This window comes from Octopus bimaculoides, chromosome 2 (genome assembly GCF_001194135.2).
Source record: "Octopus bimaculoides isolate UCB-OBI-ISO-001 chromosome 2, ASM119413v2, whole genome shotgun sequence".
NCBI lineage: Eukaryota > Metazoa > Mollusca > Cephalopoda > Octopoda > Octopodidae > Octopus > Octopus bimaculoides.
Window position 1 is genome coordinate 91,844,979 of NC_068982.1, and position 6,211 is coordinate 91,851,189.

The window sequence follows — 6,211 nt, forward strand, 5'->3', positions numbered from 1 at the left end:
ATATATATATATATATATATATATATATATATATAAAACATATATATATATATATAGTTAAAACTTACTTGCAAAGATGACGCGTCCGTTTGATCATGTAATAATACAAATAATATGTGAGTATATGCATATATACGTACATGTATATACATACCTACATTTACATGTATATATAGATGCATATCTGGGTACAGGACATTGCAAAAAAAACGTGGACAAAATGATAAACAGAGCACAGAAAACACACAGGCCACATAGAGAACATTTCCTTCATCAGCTGTCATCATTCTAAAATTAAGCGTTTCGAAGAGTTATATATACACATACTACCTGAATTATCTGGTAATACCTGGAAAAGCAGAGGTTATTTCCAGTCGCCATGCCCATTACACTATTTCATGTCCTATTCTATTCCCTGTTCAGTTCTTGTTTAAATTACAAATAGATTTACAAATACACAGTGACATGGGATAGATTTACAAATACTAGCAAGTAATACAGTTGAACCATAAAATGGATTGATTGTAATGGTAAGGTAATATCAAAGTTGAATGGGTGGATGGTTGGAATGGTGAGAAGATTGACAATGTGTGACTATAAAACAATTGATTGATGGTTGATTATAATCAATTTTGAAGATCTTCCCTGTTGCTGTCACATTGTGAAATTTAGAAATTACAGCAAAATTTTCAAATTTGGTACATTAAAATAATTTTCCATGTTAAATTCGATTTTGTTATTTATTTGTTCCAGAAAAATTGCATTAAAATGTTACTGGGGTTTAAAGTTTAATCAATTTTACTTGGTCAGAAAACAGGATTTGGAAGCTGGCAAAATGGAAACAAAATCATTAGGAGGAGGAATTTTTATTAAACAAACGAAAGCAAAGTAGTACAATGACCAAACTTGTAAGAACTTTTGAAGTTTTAATGAATAAAGTCAAATAATTTAAAAAGGAAAAAAATCTTCAATGAAGTTTTTTTGCGAAAACTTGCACAAATCTGTCCTGATCAAGAGGCTTATCTGTCAGGGAAGGCATGGTCTGACAAGAAATAGACAAAAATTTAAATAGGACATTCTATTGAAAAACTGCCCAACAATGGGCTATTCAGCTATGGAAGAAAATAAAAGACTTTATCTATAGTTTTATTGTTTCAGTACATTGGTAAAGTTTTAATAAATCTGTTGTTGGACATATTGTAAAAGTTTGGACTGAGCATACAATAGTTAATTCAGTAAAGCATATACGTTAAGTGAAAAGTAAAAATTAAAGAACAAAGCATTAAAATTCGCCATTCATTTCAGTAAACATGTTCTCTCTCTCCCACTCTGTCTCTGTCTCTGTCTCTGTCTCTTATTCTCTCTCTCTCTCTCTCTTTCTCTCACACACACATTTCCTGTTTCTCTGTCTCTTCCTGTCTCCTCTCCTTACCTGATATCAATGACCCTCATTATGTCACCCCATTTCCCTCAACCTAACACTCTTTGCACCCTTCTTATTTCATCATATAATAGCCCAAACCCCGTAGGGAGCCCATTATCGACTTTTATTGAAATTCAATTAGCCTATAATTGATCAGAATGTTAGTTTAATATGTATGCAAAGTTTCATGAAGATTGGTTTGCTGATATAAGCAGCAAGATGGCGACAAACGGACAGAAATTGCCATTTATATATAAGATATGTATATATATATATATATATATATATAAAGTAAATAAATAACAAGGATGTCCAGGTATTAGTGCGTTACGGCCATTTCAAATGACCCCATTTAATCGATCAATGCAAGCATTACATTAATAAATAATAAAATTTCTCCATGGTTTTTAAATAAGTTTATCTGTTATAGAATTGATTGTCTTATTTTTTGCCCTTAATCTTTGGTCTTCAGTTAATAGGAAATGTGTATCCTTTCTTGGATGAAATTTGAATTTAATTATGGGTTTATTGTGGAATAGGCTTATCAGGACCACCTTAACAGTATGTTAGAATGAAGCATTATGAGGTTTCTATTTTATATAAAAGTACCCCACTTTTTAGGGCTTAGATTGGTTTATCTATCCTTCTTCTTTTACTTGGTCCTCAAATCCCTTTCTAAATTTTATTATTTAATATACAAAACATAAATTTTGTTAAATTTAGATATATAATCCCGCCCCATACCCCTAATGCCCACTTAGATCTCATTGTGACCTCCTTTGTTTTCTATTTTAGGCTTCTTTTAATTGATAATCATAATATAATTTAAGTCACCCCTACCCTTCCTCTTTCTGGATATATACCATTATCTTGCTGGCATCTTCTGGGGCATGTTCTTTTATGTAGTCATGGTGAATTTATAGTCACTGTAAAATAGGGGTAGAGAAGAATATCTGACATTAATTAATTTATCACCAGCAGCAAGAACTTAACAGTCAATTCCCAGGGGTTTTAATTATAAGTGGATGTAGAATACTAGCTGCACTGGATTTTTTGATTGTGATAAGGAGAAAGATGAATGTAGCTATATTACTATGTCTTAACCCCCATTGTTATTCTCTTCTGCCACTCCAAATTATAATAGGTTTTGAGTATTTTCCCCCTAAGTTCATTCTGCTACAATAATAGCAATAAGCATGTAATTCTTTTATTCTCTACTTTAGATGAAAAATTTGTTAAAAAATTATAATGGAGTACCTTGTATGCTGAAAACCTATATGGTCTTATGCATCCGAGGAAAGCGGGTTATTTCAAATTGATGTAATACTTGCATTGATCGATTAAATGGAGCCGCTTGAAACAGCCATAATGCACTAATACCTGGACATCCTTGTTACTTATTTGCTTTTTATTCATCTAACTTCAAGTTGTGCAGACAATACTGGACTGACTTGGTGCCTCAACTTAAGTACCTATTTCAACTGAATCTTAATTATATATATATATTAGTCAAAGTGTACAGTATTATATATCCATTTCGACCGATTTTACCAATTGGTTTCATGCTAGGGGTTCAACAGAATGTTAGGTAATAATCCAATTGTGTAATCCTTGCTCTTCAGAGATGGCAATTATGGAATACATACATGCATACATACATACATATATTCATACATACATTTAATGTGCTTCCTAGAGGTAAGATGAAATTTTTATGATCACCACCCGCAAACGTTTTTGCCAGTATATATATATATATACAGTGAAGCTTTACTATAACGTTGTATATTATCGTCTGCTATTTCCAGTAAATATTGGTGCATTGATGTACCACTACCCTATATTTATACTTTAACCTGATGTTGCTTTGTTTTACTGGGAATCAATACTACTGTATTGCACTATTTAATAATTTCTTTTTTTGAATACTTTTCCACTATTCTTGGCGTGTTAAGGGCCAGGCGTTCAGATGAGTGATGCTGGCATTGATGTAGCGACATTTGAAATTTTGTCAAGGTGAATCTAGCCGAAGAAAACTAATCAAATTTACATTAACAAAACCTATGGAAAGAATTATTTCACACTGAGTTTATGAACAGGTCTTTTATGAAATATTTATGCCAAAAAGAATTGTCTGTTTAAAGAAGGCTAAATTTTTTAATTCTTATTGTACAAACAACTTACATTTTTTGGATCTAGTTTTCTTCCATTCACAAAATATGCATTTTTTTTAAAGACAGTAAAAAATCAGAAAATCGGCTATAATAATAAAGTTTTCCAGTCTAATTGCTATGAAGGTCTGATGCTGTGGAGGAAAAATTGGAGGAAAAAATTGCAGAGGTTTAAAAATCGAAAAATTGTGTATTCTTAGCCAATAGCAAGACAGAATTTTTTTGCATTTAGCGGAGCAGTGTCAACTTTAAGGTTGTACCCTGTGAAATTTATAGTTTAGCGTCTGTGAAATGACCTCTTCATTGTAGGTTTCTAAATAAACAGAAATACTTAATAAAATCAACACATATCATCTTTTTGTTTCTTTTGTCTCTTCATTGATTGTATGCTTTTATTATTTTTTAAAATTTGCTATATTAATATATTTGTCTGCATGTGTTTACTTTATGCATATTTCAGTATTACGTATACCTGTCATGTATTTGTGTACACCACTAATATATAAGTGTGTGTGTATGTGTGATAAGGGGGCGTCTGTTTCCAAAACACCAAAGTTGAGTAACATTTTCATGCTTGGATTTGTAAACTACAATAAGAGTAATACTTGTCAACAAAGAATTTGTCCCAAGAAAAAGAATACCTGTATCTTATATGTTTTTGCATGCAGAATTCAAAATTAGTGTCAAATTATCTGTACTAAGTTCATATATTCCAATAACCTTCATAATGCCAAGAAACTGTATAAACATCACAAACAACTTTTGTTATATATGAAAAATATGTAAAATATAAAGACAATTGATGAAAAATATCTATAATAAATTTTTAATTGATAAATATAAATGTTTATTTAAACAAAATATACGGATGAAGTAAATCTTGTGGTGTGAAGAATCAACACATGCGAGTGAAGCACAACACAACATGCGGTTGTCATGGTGACAAGCTGTCAATGCCTTGCTGTCTGTTGGTTGGCTAAAATTACCCCAAATTTCCCAACTTTGATTCCAAATAACATCAGATTCTTTAGTTTACAAGATAAAGTAAATGGTTGATCGTAATCAAAATTCAGAGTTACACCTGAGCAAAATTAAACGGGGCTCATTTTGCGAATGAAAAAGACTAAATCCCATTTTTGAAATCACATTAACTTTAAAATATTTCTAAATGATTAAAATATTGTGTTTAACAAAAGCGAAAATAGAAACATTTTTCGTTGTCAAGTCACTGTATAATTGAAAGGTGAGAGCTACTTCCCTTCTAGGATATCTTTTAATGAAATTTTATACAAATACCTTTCAAACGGCTTAGATTACGATTATAAAGAAATTTGTGGGGAAAACTTTTACCGAGGGGGTGGAGAGAGGACTTTCGAAGGGAAAGAAATTCGTAAATTATTTTTTTGCTTGAGTGTAATGGAAATAAGTTTGAAAAAAAAATGTTTACATTAATTTATTTTTCGTTTGAGTAATAGAGAAAAAGTTTTGAAAAAGGTTCCAACGGTAGAGATGTGCTAAAAACAACAGCTTTTTTTTCCATATTCAACATCGTATTTATGAATTTGTTTCTCTCACCATGATATATGGGATCTTTTTTAAAACCTTTTTCTATTACAAAATGAATCTAAAAAAATTTTTTTTTAACTTTTTTCCATTACACTCAAGTAAAAAAAAATAATTTATGAATTTCTTTCTCTTCGAAAGTCCTCTCCGCCGCCACTCAGAAAAATTTTCCCCACAAATTTCTTTATAATCGAATTTTCCGAAAGTCTTCTCTCCACCCACCCTTGCTCGTTAGCGCAAATTTTTGTTTTCATATTTGTTTAACATCTATTATTACACTTTTTTTTTTTGTGAGTAGAAAAGGATATGATTAGTCTTTTCGAATCTATTTTTATAACTTCTTTGGGGGTTGTTTCCGGTTTTCTTATTGTTGTTGTTTATGGATTGGTTACCTTTTTTTGGTAATCTTTCCTATTAAGATTGTTCATGATGTAATAAATTTTCAGTGTTCTTAGAAGTGTAACAGGATGATTATTTCATTTGTAGGCATTTCCAAATTACTTTAACAACTTTATCATTAAAATGAAATCAAAACTGTTTATATTAAAAAGTTAAATCTTTTAATAAATACAAATATAAATAAAATACTAAGTAGATTGTTTAATAAGTGACTACTAAGAATTTAAATATTCGTTTCGCTAAATCAGAATATCCAAGTCTATTTTTGTATTTCCCCAGTTTGTTTCGGTTTCATAAATTGTCCTCAGAGATATGTACTTAAATCACCTTTTTATTTCCCCTTCTGACAGAGATTTGCTTTCAGAAAACTTTCGCGAATCACACGGGAAATCTGAATATCGAGCAAACGAAAGGACAACTTGATAATTAAAACCCTAATATACATTACAAAGAAAGCCATGAATTTTAGCTTGCCTGATAATTTATTTACCAGTCACAGGAAAGCAAAGTTGAACTCAGTGGGATTTGAAACTCGGCTGCGTATCACCAGAGTGGAGAGAAAGCGCCATTTAAATTGAGGGACAACTGCGGATATATCAACATAAATATATTGATGCGACGACCGAAAATACAGTTGGCATTATATCCCTATCTC